Source organism: Leptonychotes weddellii, chromosome 15 (genome assembly GCF_054177405.1).
Source record: "Leptonychotes weddellii isolate Sample4059 chromosome 15, ASM5417740v2, whole genome shotgun sequence".
NCBI classification, from domain to species: domain Eukaryota; kingdom Metazoa; phylum Chordata; class Mammalia; order Carnivora; family Phocidae; genus Leptonychotes; species Leptonychotes weddellii.
In genome coordinates this window covers 35,108,916-35,124,329 of record NC_138383.1, presented here as the reverse complement: position 1 = coordinate 35,124,329, position 15,414 = coordinate 35,108,916, and the positions used below count along the sequence as shown (strand labels likewise).

The following is a 15,414-nucleotide window of genomic DNA, read 5'->3' as shown; positions in this document are numbered from 1 at the left end:
TGGGTTTTTCTGGAAGCAGCCTAGTGTGAGGGCCATGAAGACAGACCTTGGGTCCAGACGGGCTTGAGTTGGGAGTCCTAACTGCCACTTACCTTGGACCAGTAACTTCTCTGTGCCCATTTCTTCCTTTGTGAACAAGAGTTTGCTACCTACGTCGTCACTTCGTGGTGAGGCTTATAGGAAAAATGGAGGTTCAGTGCCTGGCACACACCAGTGGACCTTTGACTGGTGCTCATCTCCTCGGCTCTCTTATTTGGAATCTGCATACGTGTCAGTTGAGAAGGCTGCAGAGTGATTGAGACCTCAGGCTGGTGGGTCTGGCAGGTTAGAAGGTTGTCTCTATTGCTGTCTAACGTGTAGCCTTGGGCAAGTTACTTAACCCGCTGGGAACAGCAGCTTTGTAATCCTAAAGTGGGGATGATGCCTGGGAACCTCCTTCCCCCGGCTCAGGCTTTCTTGTCTACCAACCACGTGTAGGGGCCGGGGCCCACCTAGGATTATAGCTGTAATACGGGCATGGTCCCTGGCTGCCCACTGGGATTTGTCCTCCAGCTCTGAGAGCAACTGAATGGTATCGTTGAGTCCTCTTGTACCTGAGGCTGAGGCTCAGAGGGGGAGAGTCTTCCCCAGCATTTCATGGCTGGGTGTAGTAGGGCTTCCCAGGTTGGGAGCCAGAAAGCGTGAGCTGTGGAACGGGAGGTGGATGGGGCTGGATTAGGCAGCACAGAGTCTTAAAGTACCCTGGATGTGCCAGTGTGGCCACCTCGAACACCTGCTCTGCAGTACCTCCAGCCTGAAAGGCCCGAAGATTCTGGTTCTGACGCTGAGCACATTTCATGAAAGGGCCCCAGGAAGGATGAACTGCCACAGCTGCTTTTGGCTTGTGGCTCACTAAATGCACTCTAGTGGGACCAGTGAAGCAGGGTACAGAATCAAAATGGGGGTGGTGGTGGAAGGAAATAAGTTGATATTCCAAAATACACTGCAGGGTAATCAACACGGGAAATAAAAATCAGAATTTTGTTGGACTTCCTTAACTTTTTTTTTTTTTTATGGCTCAGTAATGTTTTGATTTTGTGTTTCAAACCAGTGATTGAGAGAGACCAGAATCTTTTCAGTGCTTTAGAGGCCTTCAAGCAGTGGCCTGGGCTCACAGACATCCCCAGAGCAGGTGACTTCTCACCCACTGCGCAGCTCCCTCCCTCCTCCCTTTGGCAAGGTCTGGGGAATTTTGAAATCGCCCTGTAGCCAGACCCCTTGTGTTTGCTGTCCAGGAGAACTGGGGAGGGAGGTGCTGTGTGGAAAGAACCACCTCCTGATCTTAATCTCTGCTCTGCCACTCCGAGCTGAGAGTCCCCTTCTCTGTCCATGGGGGGGAATTGGACTGAATTCAGCATACCCCCCTGGTAGCCTTAACTTCTCTTCCACGATTCTGAGCCAGGAGGCACAGAGGAGGGCACAAGTTTGGAACCTGGGGCTGCGGTTGGGAGGGGTGGGGAAGGGACTCAGAGATGTGCAGCTGGGAAATTTGGATCAGTCTGTGAAGACTTTGTGGTTCATTCTCATGAAACTCACTTCCTCTCACTGGATTTCTGCCCTGGGGGGGTGTGGGGTTCAAGGGAAAAACTAGCTTCTCCTTCTTGGTGACTGAGGCTTTCATCCTGGTCTTCAGTTTTCTCTCTCCGTGTCCTTTGCAAGGTAGACCTCCCCCACTCTTCCTAAACACAAGGAAATAGCATTCCTGCTTATCTGCTGATGGCACCTGGCTTTCCAGAGATTGGTGGAAGACAAAATCCTTTCCTGCTGAAGGCAGGCATTGGCGAAAGGGCGTAGGCTTTGCAGTTGGAAACCAGGCTCTCCCAGGACTAGCTGTGAGTGACTTTGGACCAGTGACATGCCTTCTTGGGACTCAGTTTTCCTGGCTGTGATGACACACGCCTACTCTGTTTGATCAGAGGATCAAATGAAAACATGTGTGTGAAAGGCCTTGTGGGTGCATGGTGGGAGGGGAGTACCTGTAGCTGTTCTCAAGTGACACCATAGTTCATCCCAGGACCTATGGGGCCAGTGAAGAAACCCCAGTGAGATCAAGGAAAGACGACCGGAGCCTGGCAAGCTGCTTGCTGGCTTAATATCTGGGGAGAAAATATTGGGAGAAAAGCAAGTCCTTGCTGGGGGTGGGGGTGGGGGCGGAAAAGCAAGTCATTGCTTCTTCAGGGAGATGTTCTGGGTACACCCTTGGAGGGGGGGGGCGGGGAGTGTCTGACTCTGCCAGGGGTGGGCTCATGCAATCCTTGTGCTCCAGCCTATTTGAAGAGACAGGTTAGTAGAAGAGTGGAGATAACATTCTCTTGAATCCCTTCCTGCAGAGCTTGCTGTGGTGAGCTTAAAAACATGGAAAAAAAAATGTGTCTCTGCTCTTGGAACTTTGAGGGCAATTAAACAGATACTTGGAAGCCGGACTTGCATATGAGCAAAATGTTAGTCTCTGACTTGCCTGGCCAGACCACTGTATATCTAAGAAAAGTCAACCAGACCACTTGCTCCCAGCCGGTCCATGTGGAGGGTTCACCCTCCCCTGGCCTGAGTCTCCCTCTCCCCCTGCCTCTGCGCCTCCTTCTGTGTCTGGTGATAGTAAGCGTTCATTGTCAGTCAGTTCTGGACCCACACTAACCTTGGCCAAATCACTGAATGTTAAACCATCTGGCAAAATACATTTCGACAGGGGGCCCTTTCTATATTGATGAGGATAGAGGGGGGCAGCGCTGGATGCTGGAAACCCACTTAAGCAGTGACAGTGGAAAGGGGCAGGGTCCAGGATCCTGACTTGAATGTGAGGGGTGGGAATGGAGCAGGGGGTGCTCCTTATAATAGAAGTAGGTTGGAGAACCAGCTCCCCATCTCCAGCGCCCAAGTGGGTGAAGGGGCTGCTGTCAACCTACCTTGGCATTCTCCCTTTGGTCCTTTCGGTGGATTTTGTAATTAGACAAGTTGTGACAAATATCCCATTGCCCTTTGGGCTGGGGAGTTGTGAGGACTCCTGCCTGGAAACCCAGCCTCGTTCACTGGGGAGCCATAATTAGGCAAGAGAACCGTTCTTGGGCCCTTGATTCAATAAAGACCCTTTTATGATGTTGGTTTTTCCCAGAAAAATAATACCACTTTGCCCCGTTTATTGCATTTAGATGTGTAATCATATTAGAGCTGAACAGCCCGGGGGACTGAAGTTACGCAGTTGGGGTTTTCACCAAAGCCTGTTACCGGGTCTTCAGAGGAAAACCGTGTCCTCGGAAAAAAAAGGAAAATGACAAGGAACATTTTTGAGGATCTTTCTCTCTTGGCATTCAAAGGATATTTTCTTGCATTGGGGTGAGAGGTGGCCCAGGATGAAGACCGGAAAGTGAAACTAACTAGAGTGGCCCATGTCAGTGCGGGCCCCTGGTGCTCTGGGCAGCCCCGCCTGTGCCCAGGCCATGCGTGCCCGGCATGGTGCCTCCTTGTCGGGCAAACGGTATTTGTCAGATGGGCAGCACGTGCCCTGCCGAGGGCTGGGGGAACTGCCAGAGAGGATGCCTGCGTCCTCTCCACCAGGAGTTGTGCTGTCCCAGCACGTCTGCACCGCGGTGGCAGAGCTGCGTGCGGGTGCTGCTGCTCACAGGTGGCAGTGCTCAGCCTCCCCAAGCCCCTCCCCCTGAAGGGCAGTCAGCCCTGACTAAATATAGTCCTGGAGGTCGCAGGCAGCTTTGGTTGGTTGGGAGGGTTGGCCTGGCCCCTCCCACAGCCGCTGGCCACGCCCCTCCAGGCTGTCGGCTTCGGGAGGGATGCCCTGTCCAGGGCGCTCTCCAGCGTGCAGACCCCTTTCCGCGCCAGCAACCCCTCTCACCTTCTTACCCCAGATGTTTTGTCAGGCTCACCATGTTTCCCAATCGTGGAGTAAAGCCCCTCCTAGAAATCCGCCCAGAGTCGGGGTAGGCAGAGCTCATCAGTAGAGCCCAGCACCTCTTTCCCAATTTGGGGTTTAGAAATCTCAGGCGATGAGGAAATTTCTGGGAGTCATTTGTAGGAGTGCTATGTTAAGAAACAGAGGGTATGACATTTCAGAATGCCGAAACCCTGTTGCATGAAAAGGGGGGAAATCCATTTAATTCCAGGACAGCTGATGGGAGTTATTGCTGAAATATTTTCCAGTTATCACCCTTTACTGCAGAAGCACTGCATTTTGTAGATGATTCCGCTGTTTATAGATAATGGGTATTAAAATATTCTTCCGGTATGACTGTTGTAAGGTTTGAGGTTTTTGGTTTTTCAGACTTATAATTTAGACTTTCTGGATGTTTTACACTCTGGAAGAAGTGCTATTAAATTATATATACATAAAAATACGTAGTGGGGTGGATTTTTTTGTTTTTTTTTTTTGCTTTTCCAAAGGAATATAATTAAAACGCCTGAAACCAGATTATTACCTAATTAGTACATTTTTCTAATTAGCTGTTGGGAACTTGTGATGAGATAAATTATTGTCGATTTCCAAATGGAACTTCAGCCACAGAGGAAAAAAAAATCATGTGTTTTCAGTTTTGGCTACCACCCCCTCACCTGCTCCCCGCAAAACACCTCGTGTACCTGCCCAGAAGGCAGCAACAGTGTCCAGACAAGAGTTTCATTTTCCTTATCTCAGGTAAATGCAGTTGGAAAATTATTCATCTGTGTCAGCTTCTCTCTGCTCCTGACAGTAGAGCAGGTCGATGAAGGCAGGGTTTAAATACTCCTTTTTGACATTTGTCAGCAGAAATGTTAGTGGCTGTTCTTTGAGGAAAGAAGTTCTGGTGATAGTTCATTCAGTCCGTGTTCTTGGCACGCCTCGTGTGTGCTCGCTTTGTGCCCGGTGGCCACGGGGGCAGTCTGCAGGGGTAGGGATCTCCAGCCAAGAGCGGGGAATGAAGCTGGGACCCAGCTTTTGTCCTTTTTAGCTCTTCACAGGTGCAGGCTCCCGGTCCTTACCTGGAATTCTGAACGCCAAAAAAACCCTGCAAACCGAAAGTTTGTTGTTATAACTAATTTCATGGGAAAGCCTGACCCACACGGACTTGAGACGGTGAGAGTCTCTGTTTCTCTCGGGAAGGGTGAATATCCATGGGTTTCACTGCAGAGATATGGATGTGTTTAATTAGGGGTGCTGCCCTGCTGGGGTGTGGCCAAACAGGTGGTATGTGCACCTCGTGACTTTTTAAACCCTGGAAAATTCTGAGATACATACAGTCTGAGGGCTCCAGTGGGGGAGAGTGCAGCTCTGCGCGCCAGGCCGGGGTTAGAGCCCCAGCCTTTCTGGGGCATGTTTTTCCTTCAGCACACCCAAGCAGCAGGCCTCGCGGTCCTCAGAGCCCTTCCCTCACCAGGCCTTAAGCCCCATGAGGGCCCAGAGGTTTTGCTCACTGTTGTATTCTCTCTGGAGCATACTGGGTACTGAGTGAATACTCACCAGAAGCTGGCGTCGGCGAACTTTCCCTGTGAGGGGCTAAATAGGGTTACTCTGTGTGGCAACTCTACTCTTCTGCTGCGGTGTGAAAGCAGTCACAGATGCTACCTGAATGAGTGCACCTGTGTTGTAATAAAACTTTAGATATAAAAACAAGAGGTGGTCTGGGTTTGGCCCACGGGCCCACAGTCCGCCAACTCCCGTGAGAAGGATAAATGCATCTTTAAAGGGAGACTCTTCTTTTCCATACTGTTAGCTGAGCTGTCTGCATGCCTTCTCTGCTTGTCTTGTTTCCCTCCCCCATGGAGTCTCCCTTAAAGAGAGAAAAGTTGTGGCTCTGACGGCCAACCCACGCCTGCCTTTGGCTCCTCCAGATGGTCTGGAGCTGTGGACGAGAGGAGGGCGCTGCCTCCCCGGACCAGCCTCATTAGCAGCAGTGGGTATTTGTGTGGACAGATGCATTTAGGCCCCGGGCCAGCCTTGCCCAGGGGCACTTGGACCTCCACTCACTGATGAGTTGTTTTTTTGGCTGGGGGGGGCGGGGGGGGAGCCGAGCCAACCCCAAGGCACACTGGCCAATCGGCATCAGGCCAGGCAGGGCTGGAGAGTTTGGGGGGGGGTGGGGAGCTGAAGGGGTGAGTGTAAGCATTTAGGAGCTGAGGTGTTCTTAGCAAAAGAATTTCTGGCTGAGAGAGATGGGTTATCATAAACCCAGGGACTCTGATGGATGAGTTTCAGGTCTCCTGGCTTTGTTCATCCCAGCCTGTGAACAGCCAGCAAGGGCGATGGGGCCAGCGAGTCCAAGGCGGCTTTCTGCTGCAGCAGAGGCTCTGGTCCAGTGGAGCCCTCAGGCTCCCACCTCCAGAGCAGCTGTCCTGGGGCTGACTGGGTAGGTGCTGGAAGGAGGGCCTGCAGAGCCCACTCCCCTAAGTTGGAGCACCAGCATCCCTCCACCTGGCCTGACCCAGCTTGCTCTGCCAGGGAAGATTGTCCCCTGACTTGAAGCGTGCTTGGCCTCTCCAGGCCCCAGGGCCAGACTGCCTCAGCCAATCCCTGCCTTGGGCCCCAGCATCCCTGTCTGTGTGCTCAGTAGCTTCTCCAGAGGAGAGGTTCCCCCAAGACATTTCAGGACTGTTGCCCTCTGCCTGACCACTTCCTTCCCTCGTCAGGGTGGGACTGGCACATACTTTTCTTTCTAAAGCAAATTCCAAACAAGGGCTGATGATAACTCTTGGTTGGCTTTTCTTTTTCCTTCCACCATGGTTTTGTGGGTTGCTGGCTATTTTAGGGACGCCACATTCAGCGTGGAGCTCTTCACTCTGCAGCTTGTCTGAGAGCCTGGATGGCTTTTCAGCCCCCAGCAGCGGGGTGGGGGTGGCGCAGGCCCCTGGTCATCAATGTGTGATCAGCACAGGCCAGGCTCAGGGAAGGCCCGAGGACCAGGAATGGGTGAGCTCCGCTGTCAGCCATGCCCAAGTGGGTCACTTTCACGTGCCTAGCATGGCTGGGGGGCGTCCTCTGGCCACGACGCAGGGCAGCCCCCCACCCTGACCCCACTGCCTGCCCCATGGTGCGTGGATGGCCTAAGCGGTGGTTCTTAAGCTCGGGTGTCCCCGAGCATCACACAAGGAGCCTGTCTGCGATGCAGACTGGGCCCCCAGAGCCACCATTGGTGATGCGTGCGAGTGACTGGGATGTATGTGGTTTTAGGATTGCGCTGCCAGGGGCCAGTAGGTAAAGCAGCTTCACAAGCAGGGGCCCAGGGGGAGCAGGAAGAAAGAAAGAACGTGGCCGGGGGCAGGAAAGGTCGCCCAGAAGAGAGAAGCTGAGTCTAGAAGAACACAGCAGGGGGTGGGTCAGGATGGCTCACCTCGATGGAATGCTTTGTGCCAGGCAGAGTTCTAAGCCTTTGATGGGCACAAACTTCAATCCTCCCAGCCGCCCCTGAAACAGGTAGTTACCCGGATCTCGCAGAGGAGCCGACTGAAGCGCAGAGGGGTTGGATAGCCCAGCAAAGCTTCTGTGGCTGCGAAGCTGGGAGCTGGTTTCACCCTCTCGCTCCATCCGCCGTGGAGCCAGGGCACCCCAGGCGGCGGGACCAGCTCACACAGAAGTTGTGCAAACTGCAGGCTGGAGCTTCTGAGCGGGCCAAGCCCGATGCAGTCGTGGCATCAGATGGTTCAGATGGCTTCGGTCCTCGGGTGTGGGGGACAGCTTGGGTTTTGCCGGAGGAGCGTGTGGCTGTGATGTTGGTTAGGGCAGAAGGCTGTGGGCAAGAGGACAGTTGTCATAACATAGTCGGGCGAGGGTGAGGCCATGGCCCGGCGGCTGGGTTTCTGGGCACACTTCCTCTCGGTCAGAACAAGGAAGGACCTGTGGTGTGGGGCGAAGGCACGGCCGTCGTGCTCCCTGGGCAGCCAGGTCTGTGCCCAGACCTCCATCCCGGTTGCTCTTCCCAGCAGGGGGGAATTCTCCAAGACATGAGTCTTTGGCAACTTCCAGGGGGTCCTGGCCCAGCCCCCGCCCTTGGGGTCTGAGGGGAAGGGGGAAACTGCTTGGAGAGAGTGATAAACTTCTGTCAGGAACCTGCTAAGTGCTTTGTATACTTCCCTTCGGTCCTTATACCACCCCGCAAAGTGGGCTGCTTATTCCTGTTCACAGATGTGGAAGGCAAGGCACAGAGAAGCTAGGTAACTTAAACCCGGTCACACAGCAACTAACCAGAGCATGCCACCGGGTCTGTTTTCACCACAGCGGGGCCACACAGCACAACTGGTGACAGGCCCCCGAGGGGTGTGTGCTGTGTCAGGCTGGGGTAGGTTCCAGCTGAGCTGGGACCCTGGCTGGGATGGCCTGGCTTCAGGGCACAAGTTAGCCATGGGTGGGTGGCATTCTGCACCACGAGGTTCCGAGGAGTCAAAAGCCCAGGGTCTGTGGAGGGGAGCCTCTGCCACCCCAGAGGCCTGCCCAGACTGGGGGGAGTGGGGAGAAGGGCTCATCCTTCTGTAAACCAGGCTCTGATTCTGGAAGCCCTTTTCATCCTCCCATAAGAAAAGAAAGGGGTCACCATCCTCTCGCCTTTCTTCTTGGCCACTTTCTGACCATCCCCTCACCTCACCGCCCGTTTCTGCCCACCTGCACTTCCCAGCAGAGCCTGTCAGCTGGTTGATCGAACCTGAAAACCATCTGGGACATACCAGCTGTCTTTGCCCATCATAGGGTGTGTTTGTAGGGCTCGGGGACCTGTGTTCCTGACTCGGGCCTGCCTGACGCTGTTGCCTCTTCCAGAACCCACCTCCGAGGAAGTGGGCAGAAAGTGCTAGAGCAGGGGAAGGCTGCACAGAGATCCCTGTTCACACAGCAGCTCCCCCCACTGCGTGCTGGGTCTCACACGCTGCACCCTCTTGCCTCCCACCAGGGACAGAGGGCCAGTGACCGTTGGCTTTTTAGGAGCTGACCCTTTGGTTCCTAGAAGAGAGCTGAAATTCTCTTACTGCCTCTGGAAAGGGAGAGATGGTGGGAACTTAGTTCCTATTGGGCCCATTTTAGGAGTCAAGCCGCTATGACCGCCCCCCACCCCATACTCTCCTCTCTACCTGCACCCAGCCTGGCCTCCCAGGAAGTCTGGAGCTGACTTGCCTGTGTACCCATTGCACGTTCCCATCCCATGTCAGGCCTGTGACTTTCCCTCGCTTGTCAGGAGCTCAATCTCCACAAGATGGGTCCACACCCCACAGGGGACGACAAGGGCCAGGTAGATGACCCTTCTTCCAGGTCTTACCACATTCCCTGGTTCTTGGGACTGCACTCGGCCACTTGGGATTCCTGTGCATTCTGGCCCACCGCTCTCCGGGGGCAGAAAGCCCTGGGTTTAGAGTTGGCTCGGGGTGAGCAAAGGCTGCTCATTCCTGGGCATGCTGTGGGGCAGTGAGCCTGGCCACCCGCCAGGCCACACCTGGGGGAGAGTCGTGCCACCGTGGGACCCAGCAGCTACCCTACCCGCCACAGAGCCTTCAGGGGCCAGAGGGTGGTGGGCCAGGGTCAGGTGAGGGTCAGCCATCTCCACCTTGGCTCCCCTGGGCCAGCCGGTGGACTGCTTACTTACCTGGAGAGTGTTCAAGGACAGCAAGAAAAATGAGGGACTTTCAGGGGCAGCTGTGTTTTCTGACTCAGTCATAATGCCCCTAAAAATCCTTATTGTTCTTGCAGTGTGCATCGGGCCGCCAAGCCACCCCTCCTCACCCACCTGGCCGCTCTGGTACAGGAAGGGCTTCCTGGGGGCCGATTGGGATGTCCTCCTCCATCCTCTTGAAACGAGAGGGTATTATTAAAACAATTCTGTTGGGACGGTGCATTGATTTGCATATATTTTTACAATTTTTTTTTTTTTTTTTTTGTGGAGGATTAGGGAAGGCTGAGCATTGAGATAGTCCTGCGCAGATTAGAACTCAGGAGAATACAGAGTCTCCCCAGTTTGTGTGCGGTGAAGGTTCCGGGAGCCCGGCTGCATGTGTGGGGCCCAAGGATGGGCGCCTTTTGGGCCAGTTATGTCAAGAGCAGCAGTGTTGGGCTTGCCTGGATACTCACCTCTCCTGAGAAGTTGGAACTGTTTAGGGGCAGGAAGTTGTACTATGTTTTAAAACAGAGGGAGCCCAGCTCACTCCCTGAGCACCATTTTGAAAATACACTCCCCGGTGGATTGAGAGGGCTTCTCCCCACCAACCCCCGCTGTGCCCCGGGAGCTTGCTTTTTCTTGGCTGGATGTTCTCTATCCCAGTTTCACCTTCTGGGGCTCCTTACTTCCCAGCAGATGCCCCCACCCTCCCCTTTTCCAGCCCTCCCCACAGATATGTTGGCTGAGCCAAGGCCTTGTCTTGAGTGGAGTTAGGGTTGCTTGCTGGGGGGTTGTCAAGAAGAAATACCAAATTTATGATATGTCCCCCTCAGCGCAGGAACGCCAGTTCACAAGAATGTCCCTAGATACCAAAGCAACAGAGTCTCCCCCCCCACCCCCTGCTGAGGCTGAGCAGGTGGCCTGCCCATGCATGGATAGACAGGGAGATGAACAGGCAGCAAGCAGGACTCTGAGCTCCTGGGGTCCACAAGGTCAGCAAGGGAAATTAATCCTCTAGGTATTTCTTGGGTTTCCAGGTGCAGACTCACAAGCTCCTGTCACCAGAGAAGATGGCTGTTTGCAGGACCCTGACCGCATGATCATCCTTCCGGCCAGCCTGGCCCCTTGCTCCCTAGGCTCTCGTCCTCCTAGCTGGGCCTCCACACCAGCTTTCCCAGAGACCATTTTTAAAGGGCTGGGTTTGCTCAGGAGCCTCAGCATTCTTCTGCCCAGGAGAAGGGACAGCGTCAAGGTAAAGGTTCACCTGAGGTTGGGGGTGGGGGGCAGGGTACAGAGTGATGTTTCTCACTGCTTGGTAAGAGGTGGATGGGGCTTTTGCGAAATGAGATTCCACCACCTACGATGGTCCTAGGGTGCTTGGTCATTCCTCATAGCTAAGTGTTTGCTAACTTTAAATCAGTTGTTCCTCCCTGAGGCCCCTTTGCCCTGCCCTTCCATCCCCCACAAACCTCCTTATTCCTGTGTTCCTCCTTCTTTACACAAAACACTTGCCAAAAAAAAAAAAAATAATCAATTTTTTTTAAAAAGGTCCTACATGAAAAATAAAGCTGAGTACTGTTTTCTCCCCCAACTATAAAAGAACCGCCTTCCACCGTAGAGCATTTCAAAATACAGAAGGATGAAAAGGCTTATAAAAATGCCCATGCCTAGAGATAATGTCTGCTAATGAAATAGATCCTTCCAGCACTTTTCCCCTACGTGCATAACACCCCCGCCCAGTTAGCAGGATTGGGGCTTTTAAAAGGCGTGAGGCTTATAACCCATTTGAGCCATGGCCCTTGGGAGCCAGAGTCTCTCTTTTCTTTCTGCCAAGTGGGAAGGGCCAATCGCCTGCAGCCGGGAAGCTCAGAACTCTCAGGCGGGCGGCGGGTATTGGAGCCACACTAGGTCTCTCTTCTGAACCAAGATTGATGAAGTTGGTGAGGAGGCTGGAACTGCAGGCTTTGTCCTGTTGGATCTCCAAGTGAGCTGCGGCACTGCTTCTAGACTCTGGTGACACTAAGAATCTGGGGAGCCTTCTACAAATGTCAGTGCCTGTCCCTCCTCCCCAGAAAGGCAGGTTGGACCTGCGGTTGCCAGGGATGGGGGACAGAGTGCACCTAGGGACTGGTGTCTCTGTCTGCTGTTCCTCGGGAGAACTCTCCGCTACGTGGCCACACGTTAGAGCTGGAAGATTCTTGCGGCTCTGCCTTCAGAGTCTGCTCGAGGAGAGGTGACCATTGGCAACTGGCCGAATTTCATGTCTGATACTTCCTCTGCTGCTCAGAGTCCTCTTTGGATCTCCATTGTATAGGATGGGCTGAGGCACAAGTGATCAGGAGACCCCCTGGAAGACGCAGCTAGGATGTGGCAGAGCTGGGGTTCAGCGCTGTAGCTTCTGGCTCCTGAGGCCAGTGTTTCGGTAATAATTACTTATAATGAGCATATGGTCCTAACAAGCATATCATGATGCTTACTAATACTGAAGCCTTTGGTCATCTAGTAACCGGAGGTGAGTGGGTGGGTGCTACTGTCTCATGGAGGAGGTATCTGCACCCCAGGGAGGCTGGGTTCCTGTCCCTGGGTCTTCCTGATGTGAGTGTGCACCTGGATGGCATGCGCCCACAGCTGCCCCCATTCAGCCTGCCATGTGGCCTGGGATCCAAGTTCTGGGCAGGGCAAGATTTAACCCCATTTTCAGAACACACCAGAGGCGTGGCCTAGGCGCAGCTGGGGGGTTGGCAGAGGCCCCTGGTTCCCTGCTCCTTGCCTGGATAGAGGTGTCCAGGAAGGAGCCCAGCCTGCATGGGGCTTGCTCATCTGGGCCCCGCTCTGAGCTGGCAGGCCTCAGGGTCAGGACCCCTGCTGGGGGTGCCTAGGTCTCCAGAAGGCTGTCCCTGCCCCTCCCTCTTTCCTACAGAGCTAGCCTCCAAGAGCCTGGCTGGAGGGCCACCTGGGCAGGCTGCCAATGCAGGGAACTCATGGGCGGGCCCATTGTGAGCTTCAGGAAGCAGTCGGCTGTTCCTGGGCCAGTCTGCAGAGCTGGAGGGCCAGCCAGCCTCAAACATGATGGGTGGAGCCTGGAGCTGAGAACACTACTTTCCCAGAGCCCAGCAGCTCTGGGCCAGGCCCACGGGCTTTCTTGGGCAATGAGGGCCTGAGCCTCGGCCACGCCCTCCCTTGTTGGCCTTGGCTCTAGTCTGGCTCTCCCCCTGCCCCCCACCAGCTATTTTGCAGCAGACTGCCCACTCTTGGCAATGACATCCATTTAACCTGCTTCCCAGAAAACAGGATGGTTGGGCAGGCAGACTCAGCCAGCACCTTGGTGGGAAACAGGGCGGTGGATCTCAGCTCAGGCTTTTCTTGCCCATGCTCCTTGGGGGACTGGGTTGGGAGATGGCCCTAAGCTGCCTTGGCTTACCTGGGTCAAAAATAACCTCAGCTCAACTCCCAGCCTAGAGCGATGAGGCTGAGGCCAGAGCTTTGAGCTCCTGGAGCTGGGGAGTGGGGAGGGACAGGTCTTTGCCCAGGAGTCTGATCAGGGGCAGTTATTTAGCTGGGGGCCCTGGGTAAAGCCCCCCACTACTGTGTCTGTTGCCTCATTTGGTTGGTAGGCATAATAGTACCCTGTAGAAATGTGTCTGAATATAAGGCTTCTGAATACACATATGAAGTCGTTGCTCCCTTTCTCGCCCCTTCCAGGAGGACACTTCAACAGAGAACCCTGGGAGGTGTCTGGCATGGAGAAGATGCTCCCTTAATGTAGTTGCACTGCTCAGGAAGTAAGGTTTGGGTCTCAGTGTATTGGATGGTGCCTTCCGTCCTTAACTCTACTAAGATGACCTTTCCTTCTGCTTCCTCTCTGGCCCTCCTGCCCTGGCCAGACCCTGGAGGGATGGTGGCTCTGGCTTGAGATGCTGCATTCCTCTCAGGTCAGGCCCGCCGAGACCCAGAGCCCACGGAGGCCTCCTTCCCCTCCTTGACATTCGTCCTGCAAGTCCGGACGCCAACTCCAAGGCGGTTCTGTCTGGGCCTGGGCCAGAGTAGCTGTGGCAGAGTGCTCCTCCCTCCAGCGCCAGCCTCCTTGGGTGCAGACAGCCCAGCACAGGCAGGAAGGGCCTTCTGTTTGCCTTGGCTGGTGGGGAAGAGATTAGTGCTTGCTTTCTGTTTTGACTCTTGTATCTAACTAACAGGCAGGTCTGTGACGTCACAGAAAAGCACACTTGAGCCTTGAATGAGTTTGGGGCCCGTTCTTAATGCCTGGCCCCTGTAGAGGTGGCTGGAGGTAGGAATGGGCGATACCACCACCCCCTGAGGATGTGGAGAAATGTGATGGCCAACTGTCAGCTCTCCCTACCCAGCGTCCATGGCCCTTTCTCCTGATAATGCCTCTTCCCCTTCAGAGGATCACCTCTCACCCACCCCGACTTTAGAAGCAGGCATGGATCCCAGGATGGACATGGAGACTCCCTCTTGGACGTTTTGCAGCAACTATGGGGAAAGAGGCATTTGTTTTTCATGGGGTTTGCCAGGTTGATGGAGCTGCTGGTGGCCATCCTGTTCTCTACTTGAGGTCGAAGCCAACAGAGGAAAAAGCACATAGATGGAGAGAATATGCTGTCTGGACATCAGTAAGCCCCTGGATCCAGTCATGCCTGAAGCTAAATACACCTCTGGATTAACCTCATTATATGAGCCAATGCATTTCTTTTTTGCTCAAATCATCCTGAGTTGGGTTTCTGTCATAGAAAGGGTCCTAATAAAGCAGTATTTTTCTTTGGTCTCATTAAAAAAAAAAAAAAAATCAGTTCTGAGATAAACTTTACATGCAATAAAACCTACCCATTTTAAGTGCCCGAGTCATAAGTTTTATCAAATGTGTACCCCCTTGTCACTACCCCCGCCATAGAGATAGAGAACATTTCAAGCTCCAGGACAACCCCTAGGACCTGCCTTGGTTGTAGAGATTGATTTTGCCTTTTCTAGAATTTTATATTATCATTTAGTGTGTACTCTTGTGTGTCTGGCTTGATTCAACATGTCTTTGAGATTCATCCATGCTGTGCGCCTCAGTAGTTTCATGCCTTACTACTGAGACACCTTCCACTGTAGGGATGTACCAGTTTGCTCAGCCATCTGTCAGATGGTGGACATTTAGGCTATTTCCAGACTGTGACTATTACAAATAAAGCTGTTTTGAACACTGAACACAAGTCTTTGTGTAGGCATACATTTCCACTTTTGTGCCTAGACATCAGTCTCATTTTACAGTTGAGGGGACCAAGGGTCACAGGGGTAGAATGACTTGTCCAAAGTCACACGGCTGAGGGATCCTCTGGCTTGCACCGGGAACACAAGTAGGGCAATGATGTAGCTCGGGTGTGTGGGTGTTCTTAACGACCTGGGACTGCTTGGGGAGGGGCCTCGTGGAACCCTGGTGCTCAAGGACGTCCTTGCCGGGAGGGATGGTCAGGACGTTCTTTATCTTTTCATGTCATTTATTTCCACTTGGATTCCACCCTGTGAGATTATATCTACTAAACAGACTGCATTCGTGAAGCCAGAATTGACTTTCCCAAACACACAAAGACGCATCCAGAACTACCTGGGCTGATAATCACGGAATAAGCTTGTATGAAGATTTGGAGTTGAAATCACTCCAGCCCAAACCAGAGACTTGCTTTTTCTTTTTCTGGCGTGGGACTAACAAATCATGGCCCCATCCCTGTAGTCGGAGGAGTTCAAGTTGGTAAGCCCTGATTTAGTCCCACGTCTCCTCTCACAAGTGCTTCAGCCAGATCTGTCCCTCCTGGTCTCTCTGCTG

General features: G+C 53.5%; 2 long non-coding RNA genes across 3 annotated transcripts in view; one reads left to right on the top strand and one right to left on the bottom strand.

Moving 5' to 3' along the window:
• The window catches only part of LOC115942880 (uncharacterized), an 18,232-nt gene extending 3,429 nt beyond the window's left edge, over positions 1 to 14,803 (top strand). Inside the window, exons 2-4 of the long non-coding RNA XR_004077459.2 lie at positions 10,628 to 10,842; positions 11,905 to 12,012; positions 13,293 to 14,803. This is a non-coding gene — a long non-coding RNA (uncharacterized LOC115942880). The remainder of the gene's footprint in view (positions 1 to 10,627; positions 10,843 to 11,904; positions 12,013 to 13,292) is intronic.
• The window catches only part of LOC145717389 (uncharacterized), an 87,657-nt gene continuing 76,601 nt past the window's right edge, over positions 4,359 to 15,414 (bottom strand). Inside the window, exons 3-5 of one of the 2 annotated variants that reach the window (XR_014140570.1) lie at positions 7,438 to 7,742; positions 5,480 to 5,598; positions 4,359 to 5,027 (exon numbers count right to left, since the gene is read on the bottom strand). This is a non-coding gene — a long non-coding RNA (uncharacterized LOC145717389). Of the gene's footprint in view, positions 5,028 to 5,479; positions 7,743 to 15,414 lie in introns of both variants that reach the window. The other variant, XR_014140569.1, reaches the window with a different exon arrangement.